Here is a 22,106-nt window from a genome sequence, read left to right as displayed (position 1 = left end):
TGGACTTATAAGGGGGTAAAGCTTTCGCCAATTTGTGATTACCTAGTCAAACATAACAGTTTTAGGTGAGATCACCGGCACTGGGGTCTGGGCAGCAGACTAAAGTGCACTATTAGTCATAACCATCAGCACTGGGATCAAAAAGTGGAAGACGACCATACAAAAAGGACTCTTTTCTTCATAACCAACCCCCAGGCAAACGGTGATGAGCAACTAACCTATTTCCTGGTATCTTTCATTGTCTAAGTGGAAAAACCGGGAAAGGCCATCTGCATTGACATGGCCATTACCTGGTTTGTGTTCCACTGTAAAGTTCATACCCTGTAGGGAAATGGACCACCTCAACTGTTTGGGGTTTTCCTATTTCATCTGCATCAGCCATCTGAGTGCTCTGTGGTTCATTTGAACCTTGAAGTGAGTACCAAACAATTAGGGTCTCAGCTTCTTCAGGGACCAAACCACAGCAAAGGCTTCCCTCTCAATGGCATTCCAATGCTGCTCTCTAGGGAGGCGTCACCTGCTGATATAGACACCTGCTGATATAGACAACTGGTTGATCCTGGCCCTCATCATTGGTCAATCAATCAATCAATCAATCAGTTATTTGTGAAGCGCACTATATACCCGCGAGGGTCTCAAGGCTCGGAGGGGGAGGTGGGGGCCACTACTGATCGAACAGCCAGGTCTTTAGTATTCTCCTGAAGGTCAGCAGGTCTTGGGTCTGTCGTAGGCTCAGTGGGAGGGTGTTCCATGTCTTGGCGGTGTGGTGGGAAAAGGATCTCCTGCCGGTGGTTGTTCTTTGGATGTGCAGGGAGGTGGCGAGTGAGAGGATGGCGGAGCGTAGCTGGCGGTTGGGGGTGTAGAAGGAGAGCCGTCAGTTGAGGTAGGCTGGGCCAGTCTTGTGGAGTGCCTTGTGTGCGTGGATGAGGAGCTTGAAGGATATGCTCTTGTTGACGGGGAGCCAGTGTGGGTTTCTCGGGTGGGGGATGATGTGGCTGTGTCATGGTACATCGAAAATCAGTCGCGCTGAGGCGTTGTAGTCGATTGATAAGCTTGGTTGAGGCTCCTGCGTAGAGGGCTTTTCTGTAGTCGAGTCTGCTGCTGACGAGGGCCTAGGTGATTGTCTTTCTTGTATCTGTCGAGATCCATCTGTAGATCTTGCGGAGCATGCGGAGGGTGTTGAAGCAGGAGAAGGAGGCGGCGTTGACTTGCTTGGTCATGGAAAGCGTTGAGTCGAGGATGATTCCCAGGTTGCGTGCGTGGTTGGTGGGGGTTGGGGCTGCCCCCAGTGCCGTTGGCCACCAGGAGTCCTCCCAGGATGACGGGTTGGAGTGATGGATGAGGACCTCCGTCTTGTCCGAGTTCAGCTTCAGACGGCTGATCTTCATCCAGTCGGCAACGGCCTTCATTCCTTCATGGAGGTTGGCTTTGGCGGTGATGGGGTCCTTGGTGAGGGAGAGGATCAGTTGAGTGTCATCGGCGTAGGAGATTATGTTGAGGTAATGCTGTCGGGCGACATGTGCGAACGGGGCCATGTAAATGTTGAACAGTGTCGGTCCAAGGGAGGATCCTTGAGGTACGCCGCAGATGATCTCGGAGGCTTCGGAACGGAACAGGGGGAGGCGGACGCTCTGGGTTCTGCCGGAGAGGAAAGAGGTGGTCCATTCCAGAGCCTTGTCTCGGATCCCTGCAGCGTGGAGGCGTGCGCGTAGTGTGCGGAGGCAGACGGTGTCGAGGCGGCAGAGAGGTCTAGGAGGATGAGTGCTGCAGTCTCCTCGTTGTCTAGCAGGATCCTGATGTCGTCGGTGGCAGCGATGAGGGCGGTCTCGGTGCTGTGGTTGCTGCGGAACCCTGACTGGAAAGGGTCCAGGATTCTGTTCTCTTCGAGGTATTGGGTTAGCTGTCTGTTAACGATTTTCTCGATGACCTTGGCCGGGAAGGGGAGCAGAGAGATGGGTCAGAAGTTCTTGAGGTCTCTTGGGTCTGCCTTGGGTCTTTTGAGTAGGGTGTTGTTCTCGTCGTGTTTCCAGCTCTCTGGGAATGTTGCGGTCTCTAGGGAGAGATTGATGACGTTGCGTAGGTGGGGTGCGATGGAGCTGCTTGCTTTGTTGAAGACGTGGTACGGGAATGGGTCTGATGGTGAGCCGGAGTGGATTGTGCTCATGCTCTTGATGGTGTCATCGACCCTCACGCTGGTCCAGGCTAGCAAGGGGATGTGGTCGATGGTGTGCGGAGAGTCTGTTTTGTTGCTGTCTGTTGGGGCTGTCTGGGTATTGATGCTGTCGTGGATGTCTGCTATCTTGCGGTGGAAGAAGGTGGCGAGGGAGTCTCACAGGGCTTGCGACGGCGGGATGTCGTTGGTGTTGGAGCTGGGGTTGGAGAGTTCCTTTACGATGTTAAAGAGCTCCTTGCTGTCGTGTGCGTTGTTGTCGAGGCGGTCTTTGAAGGAGGTCTTCTTGGCAGCCCTGATGAGGTGGTGGTGGTCCCGGACGGCATCCTTGTGTACTGCGTGGCTGCCCGGAGTTTGTTCACTGTGCCATTTCTTCTCTAGTTTCCGGCAGGCTTGCTTGGAATCTAGGAGTTCTGGGGTGAACCAGATGGCCCTATTGCTGGTGTCTCTGTGGGGAGGGGTTTCTTCAGCGGGGCGAGTGTGTTGGCGCAGTCCTCAATCCAGAGTCTGAGGTTGTGGGCAGCGACGTCGGTGTTGGAGGGTTCGGTGGGTGGGCTGAGAGCAAGTTTTGCATGTAGTTGGTCTTCGGTGATTTTGGTCCAGCAGCGGCGGGGATCTGTTGGGTGCGGTGGTGGGTTTCTGGAAGGTGAAGTGTATGCAGTGGTGGTCGGTCCAGAGGAGTTCGGTGGTGTGGCTGACGGAGACGTACGGGCTTGAGGAGAAGACGGGGTTGAGCGTGTGGCCGGCGCAGTGGGTGGGCGTTGTGACGAGTTGCCTCAGTCCGAGGTTGGCGAGGTTCTCGATCAGGGTTGTGGAGTTGTTGTTGTTGTTGTTCTTCTTAAGGTGAAAGTTCAGGTCTCCGAGGAGGATGTAGTCGGTGAAGGTCAGGGCGTGTGTGCTGATGAAGTCGGCGATGGAGTCACTGAACTTGGGTCTGTGTGGTTCTGGACATGTATGTGTTTGGCGGTGCTTGGCGCGTCGTCGGTGCTAGTAAAGACCCTGATGCTTTTCTTGTGGACGATGGCGATTCTTCCCCTGACTCCGTTGGTGCGGTCTCTGCGGGTGATCTTGTAGCCGTCTGGGATGGTTATGGAGATTTCGGGTGCGGAGGAGTTTTTCAACCAGGTCTCTGTCAGGAAGGCAACGTCTGGGGAGGATGTGTTGAGCAGGTCCCAGAGCTCGACGGCGTGTTTGCGTGCGGAGAGGGTGTTCAGTAATATGCATCGGAGGTGGTTGAGGTCTTTCTTGGCGGGTGGTTTGTCGGCTCTGTGCTGGTGTAGCTGCAGTTCCGGCAGGTGAAGGGACTGTGTGTGCATGTTGGGGCGGCCTTCAAGCAGTTGTGGGTCTGTCCGGGGTGGAGAGCGTGTAGAGTGCTGGCGTCGTAGTGGTGGCAGGTGCGGGGGGCAGGGGTTTTGGCGCTGGGCATGGTCCAGGCACGGGGGATGCAGAAAGGCTTGCCGCGCATCAGCAGCGTGACCGCGTACCGGCATGTGTGGGGAGGTGGGAGTGAGGAGCAGCTGGGAGGCGGGGGCAGCGAATGGGCAGTCAGGGGGGCGGAGAGGGGCGACGAAGGAAACAGAAGGCAAAAGGGCACAACAATTGAGGGGGAAACGAGTGGCACAGAGGGCAGAAAGGTCACAAAAAGGGCAAAAAGGTCACAAGAATACAGAGGGAAACGAGTGGCACAGAAGGCAAAAAGGTCACAGGAAGGGCAAAAAGGTCAGAGAAAACAGGGGGAAGCGAGTGGCACAGAATACAAAAGGTCACAAGAAAGGGCAGAAATGTCACAAAAATGGGGGGAAGCGAGTGGCACAGAAGGCAGAAAGGTCACAGAAATGGAGGGGCAGCTAAGCAACAGAAGGCAGAAACGGGCAGAGAGAAACGGGGGCCGCAAGGGGAGCAAAAGGAAAAACCAGGCAGAGAGACACGGGGGCAGCGAGGGGAGCAGAAGGGAAACCGGGCAGAGAGACACGGGGGCAGCGATGGAGAGAACAGGCACAGGCGGTGCTGTGCGGAGGGGGAGCGACCTACCTGGAAGGTCGCTCCCACGCAGCGGCCGGCCTATATGGGGAGGTGGGAGGGAGGAACAGCTGGGAGGCGGGAGGTGGGGGCAGCGAATGGGCAGTCATGGGGGCGGGGACGCAGCGGCGATGGGCGATGAATAAAACAGAAGGTAAAAGGGCACAACTATTGAGGGGAAAACGAGTGGCACAGAGGCAGAAAGGTTCCAGGAAAGGGCAGATTAGGTCACAAAATATGTGGGGAAATGAGTGGCATAGAGGCAGAAAGGTCCCAAGAAAGGGCAGAAAAGGTCACAAAAAATGGGGGGAAACGAGTGGCACAGAGGCAGAAAGGTCCCAAGAAAGGGCAGAAAAGGTCACAAAAAACGGGGGGAAACGAGTGGCACAGAGGGCACAAAGGTCACAAGAAAGGGTAGAAAGGTCACAAAAAACGGGGGAAATGAGTGGCACAGAGACAGAAAGGTCACAAGAAAGATCAGAAAATGTCACAAAAAACAGGGGGAAACGAGTGGCACAGAGACAGAAAGGTCCCAAGAAAGGGCAGAAAAGGTCACAAAAAATGAAGGGAAACGAGTGGCACGGTGGGCACAAAGGTCACAAGAAAGGGTAGAAAGGTCACAAAAAACGGGGGAAATGAGTGGCACAGAGGCAGAAAGGTCACGAGAAAGAGCAGAAGAGGTCGCAAAAACAGGGGGAAATGAGTGGCACAGAGGCAGAAAGGTCCCAAGAAAGGGCAGAAAAGGTCACAAAAAATGGGGGGATACGAGTGGCACAGATGCACAAAGGTCACAAGAAAGAGCAGAAGAGGTCACAAAAAATGGGGGGAAACGAGTGGCACAGAGGCACAAAGGTCACAAGAAAGAGCAGAAGAGGTCACAAAAAACGGGGGGGAAACAAGTGGCACAGATGAACAAAGGTCACAAGAAAGGGCAGAAAGATGTCACAAAAAAACGGGGAGAAACGAGTGGCACAGATGCACAAAGGTCACAAGAAAGGGCAGAAAAGGTCACAGAAAACGGGGGGAAACGAGTGGCACAGAGGCAGAAAGGTCCCAAGAAAGGGCAGAAAAGGTCACAAAAAACAGAGGGAAACGAGTGGCACAGAGGGCAGAAAGGTCACAAGAAAGGGCAGAAAAAGGTCACAAAAAACGGGGGGAAACGAGAGGCACAGAGCCAGAAAGGTCCCAAGAAAGGGCAGAAAAGGTCACAAAAAATGGGGGAAATGAGTGGCACAGAGGCACAAAGGTCACAAGAAAGCAGAAATGTCACAAAAAATGGGGGAAACGAGTGGCACAGAAAGCAGAAAGGTCGCAGAAATTCTGGGGCAGCTAAGCAACAGAAGGCAAAAACGGGCAGAGAGACACGGGGCCGTGAGGGGAGCAGAAGGAAAAACCGGCAGCGAGGGGAGCAGAAGGGAAACCGGGCAGAGAGACACGGGGGAGGCGGGGAAGAGAACGGGCACAGAGCACAGGCGGTGCTTTGCGGAGGGGGAGCGACCTACCTGGAAGGTGTGTGCTACCACAGCCCCAATGCCATGTTCAAAGTGTCTCTTTGAATAATGAACTCCTTTCCCTAGTTTGGTGCTTTCAGGGCTGTCAAAGACCTTTTGGCATGCTGTGGTCCTTACGGCCTTCTTATGCTGCTTTTTGAAAGCACATTCGGTGAGTGGGACCACAATGGTCCCAAACCCCTTCATAAACGTCCCGTAATACCCAGTAAAGCCATTGAATGCTCTGATTTGAATCTGAATTTTGGGACCTTCCCAATGCAGAACAGTCTGAATCTTGGGTTAGAGAGGTTGTACTTAGCTTCCACCTACAAGGTGGCTCATATACACCACAGAATTGTGCCCTATCTGGCATGTGCTGGCCTTGGTAGTTATTCCTGCCTGATGGAGGGTGAAATGAAGTATAAATGGTAGTCACGAGGTAGATCCAAGTATAGATTTATTAAGTTGTCACAGGATCAATTCATGTTAGTTACAGGATCAATTCTAGATGACATATGGTATATTCAAGCTGGTACATGGCCCCACCAGGAGCTGATCTTCATAGCTCACCCACTCAATCCAACTGCCACTCCTCCAGTCCCAGGCATACCCAACATTCCACGCTGTCATCATGCACTCTAGGTTCCAAACCCACAGAAACATGTAAACTAGCCAAGCTGCTGTAAATGTAGTTACAACAGAGGGCCTGTAATACTTCTCTGTGGTGGACTAGGAGATTCTCCCAGGTTGAGTTAAAGACAGCTATATCATCTAGATCTGCACTGAAGTCATCCAATCATGGAAAAACTCTTTTCACCAACCCCTGGGAGGTGGCAGGTGCATTTTTTAATTCAAAAGGCATCAAGTTAAACTGGTAGCGGCCTTCTAGGAGTGAAAATGCTGTCCTCTCTTTTGCTCCCAAGGTGAGTCCAAACGGCCAGTACCCTGATGTTAAAATACTTAAGAATTTGACTGCACCCAGCTTGTCAATCAATACATCTGCTCTTGGAATGGGATGAGCATTAGCTTTCGTAACTAAATTGAGTCCCCTGTAATCCACACAGAACCTCATCTTAGGTTTCCCACCTTTGTAGTGAGGTTTTGAGATCAGTACCACTGGGCTAACCCATGGACTGTCAGAAGGTTCAATAACCCCAAGTTCTAACATCTTGCTGACTCGGCCTTAATAAAAGCCTTAACTTGACATGACAACCTGTAAATCTGGTTTTGACAGGGAGGCTGTCATTGGTGTCCACTTTATAGGAACACCATGTTGTCCCTCTAGGGGTTAACGAAAAGAGCTCAGCAAACTGTCCAAGGATCTGCCTGCAGTCAAATTGCTGTTTTGCAGTGAGTGTATCAGAAAAACACCTGCAACTGACCTATCCTGGGGGTTGCTTGACAGCAGGTTAAGGATGGAGGCCTCCTCCTGGCCTCCATAAGTGACAATGAGCATGGTCATATTAACTTTGTCTTGATGGAGTTTTCCATGGAAACTCTGTGTGGACTCCTTGAGGGGCCTAAGTAAACCAAGTAGGTGACATCCACCTTCTTCTCCAAGATTGGATAGTGCCCAGTCCACTTGTCCTGAAGGGCCCTGTGAGCTACAGGATACAACAACCACACCAGTTGACCTGGTTGGTACTCCACCAGTGCTAGCCTCTAGTCATACCAGTGTTTGATAAGCTCCTGGATGGCATCTAGGTTCCTGTTTGTCCTCTTCATTTACTCTGCCGTACTTGAAGGTAGGCCTAGTATATAGTCCACTGTGTCCTGCTTGGGCTCTTTGAGAGGTCTCCCCCATCCTTCCCTTACAACAGTGTTTCCCAAACTGTGGTCCGCGGACCCCCAGGGGTCCGTGACACATTCCCAGGGGGTCCGTAGGCAACAGTTTTAAAAGCACAGAAACGTTTCTTGTATAATTAGCAGCTTTCCAGCAACAATAAAAGTGTCAAGAGAATGCCAGTGATTAATGTACCTGCTGGAGAGCAAGAAGAGTTTTGTTCAGTGGCAGCTTTGATTTAACTGATGTAGCACAGGGGGTTAATGTGCCTACTGCAAAGAATGTGTAACATGCATCTTAAAAAGCAGTATTTTATGTGCCTAGGTTCGTGGTTACTGCTTTTGTCACAGAGATTCTTTTGTTACTGTGCACTTCATAAGTGACAATCGTAATGATGACATATAAACTGTCATCAAAGAGCTGCTTGCAAACTGCATGGTACCAGTTAGTAACTTATATTTTGTCGCAGTTATTCATTATCCTGATGCTGCTAAAAAGATATATTTGGGTGGAAATACATTTTTAATGTTAAAGTCAATGCTAGCCACCGTGTTATGTGCTGAATCCTGAGTTTGTGCTTTTCCAGACCAAGCACTCTTTAAACATTTTATATACACACTGATTTACATGTATGATTCAATGTCTCTATATGTGTGTGATGTAAAGTGCTCTGATATCCTACAATGGTATGAGAGATGCTATAAAACAAATGAAATACATGTGACAGAGGGGCTATTACTTCAATATAAAATAATAAGGGCCAGATGTATGATCTGTTTTTATATGTGCGAACGGGTTTGCGAACCCGTTTGCGCATGCAAAAACCTATTGGGCCATGTACATAGCCTATTTCGCGAGTCGCAATGTGTTTGTGACTCTCTAAATAGGTTTTGCAACTTGCTATTTGGAAGGGGCATTCCCATCCAAATAGCGAGTCTCAAAACCATGTTCAAATGTTTTGCGGTCGCAAAACAGTCACAATTACCACCTACTTCAAGTAGATGGTAATGCATTCGCAAATGGGAAGGGGTCCCCATGGGACCCATTCCCCTTTGCAAATGCATGCAAAATTATTTTTTAAGGGCAGGCAGTGGTCCCAGGGACCTCTGCCTGCCCTTAGAAAATGAAACGAAAACGTTTCATTTTCTTTTTTTTTTTTAAATGCATGGTAAACAGGCTCCTTTTTTTTAAAAAAAACTGCTTTATTTAAAAGCACTCCGAGACACGGTGGCCTGCAGAGCCCAGCAGGCCACCAGCGCTGGGAGGGCTGGCATTCCCAATGGGCTCGCAAATTGCGAGAGGCTCATTAATATTAATGAACCTCACAATTTGCAACCCCATTGGGAATCCCAAACAGTGTTAAAAACACGGTTGTACATTTCATTTAGCAACTCGCAATTTGCCACTCGCAATGTGTCGCCAATTGCGAGGCGCTAAATGAAATGGTCGTACATCAGGCCCCAAAATCCTTAGTACTTTGAGTATTTGTTTTGTGTGCACACGTGTGTATTTTTTTCGAATTACTGTTTTAATGTTTGAAATTTAACTCATACAAATAGCTTGGGGGTCCCCGGCTTCCAGTGGTGACTCAATGGGGGTCCTCAGGAGTCAAAAGTTTGGGAACCACTGCCTAACAAGACTCAATGTATTCCTTACAGGTGGGCCAAACAAAAGTTCAAATGGGCTGAATCCAATCCCCTTGTGTGGCACCTCTCAGTGTGCAAACAGTAGGCAAGGTAACAGGACAATCCATCTCCCTCTGAGTTTTTCTGGGAGGCCCTTTATGCCTTCCATGGTTTTGTTGAATCTTTCAACTAAACTATTTGTCTGACGATGATAGGAGGTAGTGAACTTATAGCTCACACCACATTCATCACACACAGCTTTTAGGTATGTAGACATGAAGTTAGTCAATCTATTAGAGACCACCTCTTTAGGAAACCCAATCCTGGTGAATATTGCAGGAGCAGTTGCAGTCCTGAGGGGAATTGCCTTTGGGTATCTAAAGGCATGGTCTACTTCTACAAGGATAACTCTATTCCCAGATGCAATCTGAGGGTCAAGGGGACCAACAATGTCAATCCCTACCCTCTCAAAGGGAGTCCCAACCAGTGATAGAGGAATTAAGAGAGCTTTTGGTTGTAAGTTTGTCTTGCCACTGGCTTGATAGATCACACAGGAGCGACAAAACTCACTCATTTTGTTCAGACAACTGGTGCCAATAAAAATGGGCAACCAACCTGTCACAGGTTTTGTTTTTTCCTACATGAGCAGCTAGAGAGATATATTTGGCCAAAGTAAGGATGAACTCTCTGCACATTTGCGGGACCGCCACTCTCTGGCTGCCCCTGGTTTGGGGTCCTTGGCCTCAGTGTACAGAAGTTAATCCTCCCAGTAGACTCTGTGGGTACCACTGACATCTCCCTCTCTTCTTCTTGCCTTGCAGCTTGCTGCATAAGGCATTTGAGAGTAGGGCACTGCATTTGCCCTTGACATTGGTCCTCTCTGAAGGGTCCACCGCACGTACGAGTTCTGCTAGGTCAGGCCAGACTCCTTTAGCTGCAGTTCCCTCCTGAGGCACCAGGGAATCTTCCTCAAGATACCTCTCCCCCTGGTCCTGTGGCCTCTAAGAAGCTGCCTTAGCAGACTTCTTGCTCTTTCATGTGGTGGATGTCACTTGGTCACTGTTTTGGGATCCAAGGGTCAATGACTTCCCTAACGTGCTTCCTGTGCTCTGGTAGTAACACACACCCACTCAGGGAGTCCCAGCATTTCTGTATGAGCCTTCATCTTCTCTCCCCCTCTGCTCATGTAGAAGTCTCAAGATCCCAACAGACACTCCACTGGGATGGCAGGGGAGACAACCATTTTCTTTGGGCCAGTAACCCCTCCCCATTCCCAATGGATGGAGCTGAGTCAACTCAACAAGCCAGTGGTTAGAAGACCCCTGCGGGCTCAAAATGCTGTGAATAGACTGCTGTTTTCCCTTCCAAAATGTTGCCCTGCCTCTGGTCTCGTTCAAAAACTGCATTAGTTCTTTGAGGAGAAGTGTGTGCACTTCAAGACCCTGTGCACTGCACTTAAGTCCTTACTTTCCCAGGGGGCCCTCATTTTGTCTAACCTGCTATCCCTGTATCATCTTTCACAGCCCCTACATAAAGCGGACCTAAACCTGGCTACTGTCCATCCTGTCAAGGGATCAAGAGCAGGAGGTTGCCCATTTGGTGCAAAAGCTCCCGCTCTTTAGAATGCTCTTCCCCCTTCCATCAGGAACATCCAGAACAACTTGTCATTCAGGAATACTCTAAAGACCTGCCTTTTCTCCTCTTAGGATTTTTTCCTAATGGGTATCATCTTCTCAGGCTGTTGCTGCAGTTGCTTTTGTACTTCTGGACAAGCATTCAGAAGCCCCATCTCAAAGTAATGTGCTTTCTAAATATTATAACATAACATAACATTAGTCTCATTGTCATCATTGTTAACCTGTTGACTGACACCAGACAACATTTAGCCAGCGGAAACCAGTCTAACTGCCACCATAGTAACACTAGCACTTGCCCTAAGAGCCTCTACCTCAGTCCCCTTGATCTTTTGTGTTGGTCTATGCTTCTCCAAGCTTGGAGGCAGAACAGCCAGGGCCTCAATATCCACACCACCCAGGGAAACTAAAGTAGTCTCTGTGTAACTTCTGGCCACTCTGGAGTACATCTCTACCCCCATCCCTATGTTAGCTAATCTCTTGGACTGTCCACCATTGATGCATTTTTTGGAGCATGCTGTATCTCCTTTCTTATGACCTGCCTGATGACATTCATGACATTACCCAGAAGTCTTTGCTGGATCTCAGTTATTACCATAGTAGCCCTTGCCTTTGGACAGGAAGAAGTCTCGGCCCCACACTCCTGAGAAATATTTTGGGGGCCTTTAGAGAACTCCTTCTTTTTATCCTGTTTGTTGCTCATCTCCCTCTACTGCTGGGAAGTCTGTGAACACAATTGTGGTCATTACCACCATAAGTCTTTCTGAGCACCGTAGTCCTTACCCATTTGTCAGCTATCTTACCCAGCTCTCTGTGAGCAGAGAACTTAGAATCCGCCAAATGCTGATGCAATTTCTCAGTGGCACAACTAGTTTAACTATGTTCCTTCATAATTAAATTATACAGCCCATCATAAGTGTCCACCTCATTGCCTTTAATGCTGCCATCTAGTGCTTTGCCTGAAGAGTCCACAAAGTCCACTCATGTCTGATTTTGGTCTTTGTGGGAGTTCCTGAACTTTACCCTGTATTATTTTGTCGTGAGTCCAAATCTGTCTATCAAGGTTTCCTTCATATGCTGATAGGACTCAGCTACCTTGTCATTAAGGGTCAGAAGTCTATTTGTGCCCTTCTCTGAGAATACCTCCCAAAGTGGAGAGCCTCAGTGCTGGTATGCTAGCCCCATCATTTTGCGGATCCTCTGAAAGGCTGCAAAACGTTTGTCAATATCATCATAATCAATAAGCTTTTTTTTTTTTTTTTTTTTTTTTGTGGAGTTTTATATAGTGCGAACTAGACCCGAACCGAATCAGGTATCAGAACGCTTTACATAGCACAAGTTACGTTTTTTACATGAGGACACACTTTCATTTTTTTTATTTTTTTTTTAGGCACGGGGAGATTAAGTGATTTGCCCAGAATCACAGGAGGTTTTGGCGTCGTTACCGAGACTCGAACCCAGATCCCCAGGTCCGAGGTCGAGCGCCTTAGCCGTTAGGCCAGCTCCTCTCCCCTAAGCTTGGAGACAATCCCTTTGGGGATCTTAGGGTTAAAGGATTCCTCCTTGTCCTTGGTATTATTGCTGCCACCATCTTTGGTCTGTGGCCGAACTTAACCCTTCTCTCTTCGAGGGCTAGTCGCCTCTCCTCAAGTTCACGTTGTTTAATCCTCCAGAGAGATTTGGCCTAGTTCATCCTCAAGGAGTCCTGCCACGCTTTTAGTGGGGGGACTGCTAGAGTAACGTCTGTCACTTCCCACTATGGAGGGGGGTCTGGGAAAGGATGGGGGTTTGAGGTCTTCACCTTCTTCCCCATAATTATTCATCTGGGCCAGGACTTCATTCTCATCCTCTTTAGGATCATCTTCTGAGGCATGGACCTCCCTCTGTATTCTCTCTTTCTCATAGGTGAGGAGCCTCTCCAGGTTCTCTTCCTAGCTGTCACTTTCTTGGTAATGCCCCTTGCTTTACACAAAACCATCAGATCCATGATCTGCAGGGCTGGGATGACTGCCAGGTGGAGATTCTGGACAGCCTTCATTGTGCCTAACTTTTAATTAGTAGTTGGGGCATTAGTAAAAATTTAGAAGAACTTTTTAAAACTTTTCCTAACTTACTACTGGCCTGATTTTAATATCGGTGGATGGGTTACTCCATCACAATGGTGACGGATATCCCATCCTCTGAAATATAAATCCCATAACTATGGGATTTATATTTCAGCGCGTGGGATATCCATCACCCTTTTGATGAAGTAACTCATCTGCCGAGATCTAAATCATGCCTAAGTCTTTTCAGATATACTAAATGGAATGGGGGTCTATACAGGGCCCTAACAATCTAATTAGAAAAATTGAAAATGTTTGAATTTTTTTTATACTAAAGTGAGTTAAGTGGATTTCTTGTGCAAAGTCACTTGTGACTAAGTGGTACTGTGAAACACAGGTTCAGGATCCCCACCACTGTAACACCAATGTAGGAAAGTGGAATATTATGTGGTATGGCTGGGGGGCCTTACCATGCAATATTATCACAATAACCCAAAGATGGTCCTTGATTTCACACTAATAAATCCTTAGCTTAGTCCTGGTAGTGGCAAAGAGCAGTAAGGCTTTACTGGAGGAACATGGGTTAAGCATTTCCGTGTACTAAAATGGACGATAAGTAATTGACATGACTGGAGAGAAATTCAACACCAATTTATAAAAATAAAGTGTATTTTTATCTTACTTTAGACACAAAAATGAATGGGACTTCAGACATGTAACCAGAGTTCTAGATTGTTGAAGCAAGATTAAATCAGTGCAGTAAAAATCATAGACAAAATAACATTGCTGCTCAAAGGCAATGGATAACTTGCAGGTCAAGTTACTTGGAACCTTTATTGGGGTATGGTTATGCGGGCCCCAGGACCAGGCCACAACAGACAGATCAATTTTACCTAGCCTGTGGAGTAGGGGTACAGAGCTGTTCTGTCTGTCCTTGGTGCTGAACGGGCGCTGCAAGTGGTGCTATTTTTAGCGCTTACATGGTGCTGCAAGAAACAAAATGCAAAAGTACAACAACTACACAGCTGCTGGCATTCGATGATGGTTGAACGGTGTCCTCTGTATCTGCAGCATTGAGTATGGGGGTCAGTAACTTGAATAGTGACCAACAAGCCTTGGCAAGCATAAGCACAGTGAATAGCATTGTGAACTTCATTGGGTCTGGGGGATTAATACAGCTGCCTGAGACTTTGGGGCAGGTGAGACTACAACTCCCACAATGCAATGGACTACCTGGATTATGGGAATCACTCGGAGGGCCCAATGGCCAGAGATTATTTTTCCAGTTCCAAGTCTATTGCCTCAGGAACAAAGTATACTTCTCTTGCTTTGTTCTGGTGGGCAAAGTCCTGTTGTCAGCAACATGGGTCTCCTCTTTGTCATTTTTAAAGTAAGGTGTTCAGACCTAAGGTTCTGGTGTCAGGGGTCCTTTCAATCTTAGATTTTGGGGAGTCAGGAGGGATGGGAGCTAGTAGCCAATTGTTCGATAGTCCCTGCTGCTAGTCCTACCCTGAGGTGACCACATCCGGTGGTGTAAGTCACCTTTCCTGTCAAGAACCCATTTATTTCTGCCCTCCTGAAGATGGCAGAATTCAACATTAGGTTCACAGACCAGGCTGCTCGCCCTAGAGGTGTGGCCAGCCTACCTAGTGATGTACACCTCCTTCATAGCTAATTTCCCAGCTTACTCAGGGGCAAGCACACCTGGGGCAAGGGAAGGGATGTTTCCTCCTCAGGGGGACAGCCCAGATGTATTTCAGAGGCAGTGTTGCCTTTGAAGCTCTCTGTTCTTATAGGTCAATTTTCTAGCTATGTGGATGGGAGGGAGGTGTGACCTCCTTCCTGCCCCGTCTTTGACTCTAATGCCTGGAAGTGATCACACTGCCTGGCAGGAAGTTAGAATCTTGTCTTGGTGGCAGCAGGCATGGGAAAGCATGGGTTGGTCGGCCAGAATACAGTAAAGCTGGGGACAACCAGGGAACAACCTCTAAGATACCCTCTGGTTGAATGCCACGGCACCAAGGGCACAAGAATCCTGTCAGGGGTGAGATGGAACATTGTTTGATATCAAACATGACTTATCTTAGTGGTACCATAATAGAACTACCAATCTTGAAGGTGCCTGGTTTGTGGTCCATGCAATCCTGTGAACCTCTCTTAGAAATGGGGTCTCTAGTTGGTAGTGGTTCGGACCCTGTCCAAGTACAGATCCTCACTCTAGTCGGGGTAAGGTAGTCACAAAGTTAAGATAACCCCTGCTCACCCCATTGGTAGCTTAGCACAAGCAATTAGGCTTATCCCAGAGGCAATGTGTAAAGCATTTGTACATACATACACTGTCACACAGCGAACACACTACAAATGGAGTCCACACCAGTTTAGAAAAATAGTGAATATCCAAATAAAACGACCAAAATGACAAAAATCCAACATGAATATTGAATATATGTATATTACCCCAATCATCTAATGTTTCCAAATGGTGTAATATAAAGCGCTGTGATACCCTCTAGGGTCATGTTCGCGCTATATGAAAAGTTATAAATAAAAAAACAAATATGCACAAGTCAAAGTATCGCTTTTAAAATAATAAGTAAGTTTGGTTTATAGAAATCAATAGATGCGGTTGTTATAGCACAAAGTACCTCAGATGTGTCAAAAATCAACAATGGTGCCAGGCGCAGGGGAGGTGAGGTGCCTGAAAAGCAAAGTGATGCGTAGGTTCCTTACTCCACAGGGGAGGTGATGAGTTGGTTCCTTGCTGCTAGCCAGGGGAGGTGATGCGTCAGTTACTTACTGACAGGGCAGGTGATGCATCAGTTCCTTACTGGAAGTGTAGGTGAGACATCTAGTTCTGGGCATGTGGCCTTGGTTCCTTGCTGCGGTGCAGCGTAAATGAAGAGTCAATGTTGAGGCACGATGCATCAAAAATCCAGATGTTCTGCTTTGATGTGGCAGCAGATAAGCTGGTGCTGTGTCAATTTCACAGCTGCCAAGCAGGCGCTCAGGTGATTCATCATCAGAGAATCAGGTGTTAAATACGAAAATAGGTGCTGAGAGCTGATGTGTAGATTTTCTCTTTAAGATCACCAGATTACACTTCCAAGGGCCCAGGAACTAGATTTGGTGCAATTTAGCAAGTCAAGACTCTCAGCAGAAGAGCCCAGGCACTGATATGTGAAGTTTTTGATGGTCCTGAGACTTCTTAGTGAGAGGCAAGGATACACAACCCCTTATAGAACCTTGGAAGCAGGATGTAGAAAGCAAAGTCTAGTCCTTTCACTCCCAGGACAGAAGCAGTAAGCAGCAGGCCAGCATGATAAAGCAACATGCAAAGTGGCAGGCCCTCCTACAGCATCCAGCTCTTCTATCTGGCAGAATGTCCTCAGTCCAGAAGTGATCTGGTCTTGGTGTGTCAGAGGTACAATACTTATACCCCTTTTTGCCTTTGAAGTAAGCAATCCTCAAAGGAAAGTATTTGTAGTGTATGAGACCCTGCCTCTCCCTGACCTGGCTCTAGATACACTACAGGGGGGTGGATACAGCTTTGTGTGAGGACAGGAACAGCCGTGTTCAGGTGTCAGTGTGAACTCCACCCACCACTCTAGCTCAGGAAGGCCCATCAGCCAGGTGATGGGCCATCAGGATATGCTAAACACACCTTAGCTCCCTTTGAGTGACTGTTTAGAGTGAATGCAACATTCAGCCAACCCAGACGTGTATTCTACTGACAGGCAGAGGGACAGAATGGTTAAACAAGAAAATGCCCACTTTCTAAAAGTGGCATTTTCAAACACACAATTTAAAAACCAACTTCACCAAATATGTATTTTAAAATTGTGAATTCAGAGACCCAAAACTCCAAATCTCCATCTGCTCCCAATGGGAAATTACACTTAAAAGATATTTCAAGACAATTCCCACGTAAAACTACAGGAGAGATAGTCTATGCAATAGTGAAAAGTAAAATTAGCAGTATTTCACTATTAGGACATGTAAAACACACCAGTAAACGTCCTACCTTTTAAATGCACTACACCCTGCTCATGGTGCTGCCTTGGGCCAACCTTAGGGGTGTCTTACATGTAGCAAAATGGAAGGTTTGCCTGGCAAGTGGGTGCGCTTCCAAGGTCGAAATGGCAGTTTAAAACTGCACTCACAGACATTATAGTTGGTAGGTCTGAGACAGATTTGCAATGATACTCATATGGGTGGCACATTCAGTGATGTAGGCAAACTAGTAGCATTTTGTTTACAGGCCTTGTGCACATCTGGTGCACTTTACTAAGGACGTACTAGTAAATCAAATATGCCAATAATGGATAAACTAATAACCAATACATTTTAGACAGGGAGCATATGTACTTTAGCACTGGTTAGCAGTGGTAAAGTGCTCAGAGCCCTAAATCCAATGAAAAAAATTCAGAAAAATAGGAGGAAGAAGGAAACAAGTTAGGGGGTAACCCTGCAAAAAGAGTCAGGTCCAACAACTACTAACACATATATTGGTTTCCTATGGAGATTTCAACTATAGGAACATATCGACTTGCACTTACATTCCCATGACTTAAATGTAATGCACCCTTCCGCCTGGGTTGAAGGAGCCTTCGTTAGGGGTGCCTTACATACGTTAAAGGCAGTGTATGTGCCTGTGCCATAAATGGTGGAAGCACAGTCGACTTTGAGCAGATTGCACTGCTCATGCATTCTGCAAAGGCAGGCCTGTTGTCAATAGGTTGCATGGACCCACCCAGGGTGGTACAAACTTGTGTTGCAGACCATGGGACTCTTTTTCCAGCAATGACGTGGGTACCCCATGTACCATATACTAGTGACTTATATGGGGTAAAATGCTTGCTAATTGGGCAAAACCTCCCCATATGAGCTGCAATCCCTTGAAATTAAAAACATGATAAATCCATTAAATATGGTTTTGGTGGGTGGATAACCATGTCATTCAGGCACTACTATAGAACTAGAGAACACTATAACCTTGGTATTTCCAGCTGTAACATGGTAATCTGATTGTGATAGCTCACCAGTGTGTCCAAAACACCCATATCCAATGGGGGCATCATATGTGATGCATGTAGTAACTGTTTCTAAAGTGTCACGTTTTGATAAGGACCTGCCAGGTGACATCCACCTGCTTGGTTGACATAGACAAGGACTTTTGTTATGGAAGGACTTTCAGAGTATGACTACCTTTCAGATCAACCTACCCATGCCCTCCCGTTGCTCACTCCTGCCTGTGTGTCAATCTACCAAATAGTTTCTCTATTTCATGACCCTAATGCATGTTAAGTTTAAGTTTAACTTTGTAGATTTATATATCACGGCTTATCACCCACGATGGTATCCAGGCACTGTCCATGGGCAGGGGAAGATGAACTGATTTGCCCAGAATGTTGCACTGAGGCCAAGACTCAAACCCAGATCCCAAGCTTCCAAGTCGGCAGCTCTGGCTGCTGCGCTACATCTGCAATGAATGCCTTGGGCTTTCTCACTGTCCTATGAAGAAGAAGCATTTATCTAAGTACCAAGCACACACTGGCAATATTTTTGTGGTTTCAGTGACAGAATATCGACACCTAAAATATCGCCATACCACAATATCAAGTTATAAATAGCGATGTCAAAAATATCGCCATCATATATTTATAATGGTAAGTACAAAGATATTGGTAAAAAAATACCAATGTCACAATTATAATTGTACAAAATATCGTTTTTTTATATATATATATATATATATAAAATAGAATATTAAATATGAAATATAATAAATAATAACATTCATTTTGGAAAGATGGATTAGATTTAATATACATTGTAACAACTATAACAAGTAAACTTAATTAAAAAAAGTTAAACACACATACAAAATAACGAATATATATATTTACTTAAAACAATTAAAAACTATTAATTTTAAAAATCATATAAAAAAAATTCATACATATAGATACATATAGCAATAACATAAAATCTATTAAAAAATTCTATTATAAATTAGAACGTTAAACTATTTAAAAATCTTGAAACTTAAATTTCCCACTCCAGTCAGTGCAACAGTAGGAAAAGTGCTGGATAGCAAAGGGGTAAAAATTACTATTCCCACTCAAATGAGTGCAACAATAGGGAAAGTGTTGGATAGCGAAGCGGTAAAAATTACTATACCCACTCCATTAAGTGCAACAGTATAAAAAAAATCAATAACAAAGTTTTTTTTTTAAACAAAGTAAATAAACAAAAAAGAAATATGTTAAAAATTAAAATACAAATATATTTAATATATAAAAAAATAAAAAAATAAAAACATATCATAATGTTAAATACATATCACAAATACCTACACATATTATATTAAATAAAATTGAAACATAATTTTCAGAGGGAAGGCCAACCAAGATGGGTGTGCGGACGTGATCCGCGAGGGCTCCGTGACATTCCTAAAAACGAAGATGGGAATAAACGTACATCGGCAGCCTGAAGTTCACAGCGGCCCGGAGATGCCTTCGAGCTGGCAGTGAGCAGAGAAGGGAAGAGAAAACGCAATCAGTGAGGCGCGGTGGACTGATGCCCTCAGTGTCGAGGCCTGTGGCGTAACTGAAACACACTCAGAAAGGCCTGGACTGCATGCAGCTGAGGTGAGGAGAGACTGGGACGGCTGCTCAGAGGCCTGGGGACATGGGCCTGTAGCAGACACCACAGGAGGCCAAGCAAGGGGAACACACTCGCTGGGTGGCGTTCGCCCGCATGAGGGGTCCCCGGATGAAGGAAAACACCGGGGAGAGCAGCGGCCCGGCCAGGGGTGTGTGACGACGATGCACAGGGCGGGCGTGACCTCTGAAGACTGCCCGTGCAACGGCTGCCACCGAGATACAGGGCGATTGGCGGGCGACACGATCTAGCGGGAGAAAGAGTAATAAATACCTAACGTCTGATCCTAAGATGGTGGCTGCTGGTGGCAATGGCGAAGTTGGACTTAGCCTACCCAAGGGGATGATAGTCACCAAACAAGGCAGATAAGACATCTCTATTGGACTCTCCACAGATTAATATAGCTGATCTGAATGGGCCTTGAGTACAATCAGAGGCAGTGCACAGGTCCAGGGCCTGCTGAATCTATGGTATAGGGGGCCCTGCCAGCAGTGAATATATGGACTGATACTCCATACTATGTAAGGCTGAATGGGGGCACTTCCTGAGAGGTGGGAATTCTAGTGGCTATGAAGGAGGTTGAAGCAGCATAGCATTGGCCGTTTTGTCTGTAAAGCCGGACCCTCCAGTGCCAACAGCATGGTGTGATCCCCCCTGGCCTTTATGCCACCGAAGAAGGCTCAGAGCAACCGGGTCTCTAATTATTTTGCTTCAGCAGAGTCAGAAGGCTCATCCACCCATGGCCCAGAGTCTGAGAGCATGGCCCTCACGAAAGACGGTCTGCTGACCTCATTCAGAGACTTTTAAGCCGAGCTGGGAGAGGTGCTCAAAACGGACCTGACTGCTTTTCTGGAGGTGTTGCGGTCAGATATCAACACACGTTTGCTCTCCCTCCAGCAAGATGTAGACACAGTCGGCACGAGGGCACTGGATCTGGAGACTAAAGTCAACGATCAGGAGGAGAAAACACACTGGCTGGAGAGCACCATGTAGCTCCTGCCCTTCCAACTCAAAATAGCAGTCTTAAAGACCGAAGACCTTGAAAATAGATTGGAGAGGGACAATGTATGCATTCAGAACCAGCAGGAGTGAGCGGAGGGACCAGACCTGGAAGCCTTTGTCCAAGCCCTATTTGCTGAGTTGCTGGGGTAGTCTGGCCCAAAAGCTAAAATAGAGAGGGTGCACAGGGTGGGGACCCCCACTACAGGGTGAATAAAATCACCCCAGAGATGTGCTGGAGAACCTACAGTCCTATAAAGTGAAAGAAGACGTCCTCCAGGCAACCCAAAAAGCGAATGAGGTATCTTTCCAAGGGATGATTAATGCGCTCTTCAAAGATATTGCGCCGGTGACACTGGCAAGACGGGCCCAATTTAAACCTATCACGGACAAACTCAGACAAGACAACATCAGATATAGATGGACATACCCCTTCGGCTTAGCATTTGACCTGCACAACAAACCCAGACATGTCACTGACATGCACGAAGTAAGACGGGCTCTGGGCCTATAGCCACAGTTGGGGCAACCAGAGGCAGATGGAGACGACGGAGTGTCGAGCCCCCAGTCAACTCAGAGGGAAGATGGCCAGTGGAAAACAGCATTCCACCAGAAGCCACCAAAGACCCGCTGCAAAACGGACAACACACTGAAGACCTGTTTGCCTGAAGGGAGATACTCCATGGGGGAGAAGGACTACCATGTGCCAGAAGGTTTGGTTTGGTGGCCCCAGACTCTCTAGTTATGATGTACAGGGGAAGGTGTACTGGACTTCTCTGGGCTGGCCTGGGGCCCACGCGATGGACCGTGCCTCAATCACTATGCCTCTTTGTTTTTCTTTCCAGCTAAGGAATTGTTTGTTGAGGGAATGGATTAACGGGTAAGGACCAGAACGTCTCTAGGCAAGTATCAAAATATGTTCATATAATTCATACCCAATTTGGGTTATGTTTTTTGGTTATTTGGGGTTTTAGTAATTCTTTATCTTGTATGTAGTATATGGGGAGAACACAGGGCATTTAGACACTCGCAGTACCTAAACCGGAAGAAGTTGGTAGAACAGAGACGGATGTGGCAAGGAGGGAGATCAGATGGAATGTGAGATCTCTGGGGCAGCCACACACAGCGGAAACCTGCTGATCATGATATGTAATAGTCATTACAACCCTCATGTGTAACATAGGGGGCTTTAACTCCCCCGCGAAGTGGCAGCACCTGTGGAAGCATATTTTAGACAAAAGACATGATGTGGTGGCTCTACAGTGGACACACCTTAAAAGAACCGAGAAGCACAGTCTCAAACACAAAGATTACCCATTAATGTATAAATCATCAGCATCTACCAAACAGAATGGGGTGGAACTCTTGTTTCACTCTTCTCTGCGGTTTGCCCCAGAAGGCTGTAAGGCAGACGGAGAAGGGAGATATATCATGTTCAAAGTCCACATAATGGGACGGCAATGTACATTTGTGACAATATATGCCACTAACACTAATCAGGCCAGGTTTCCACACAATTTCCTAATCACCCTGGGAAACTTTGCTGAGGGGACGATTATGCTGATGGGGGACTTTAATCTTACATTTGGGCTGATTTGGACAGCACACACCTGTAGCGATCCACCACAGGTAGGTTCCCCAAGTTGCTCAAGATTGCCTTTGAAGAACTAGGTCTCCT

Source organism: Lissotriton helveticus, chromosome 6 (assembly GCF_964261635.1).
Source record: "Lissotriton helveticus chromosome 6, aLisHel1.1, whole genome shotgun sequence".
Lineage (NCBI taxonomy): Eukaryota > Metazoa > Chordata > Amphibia > Caudata > Salamandridae > Lissotriton > Lissotriton helveticus.
Note: the sequence above shows the minus strand (reverse complement) of the source record.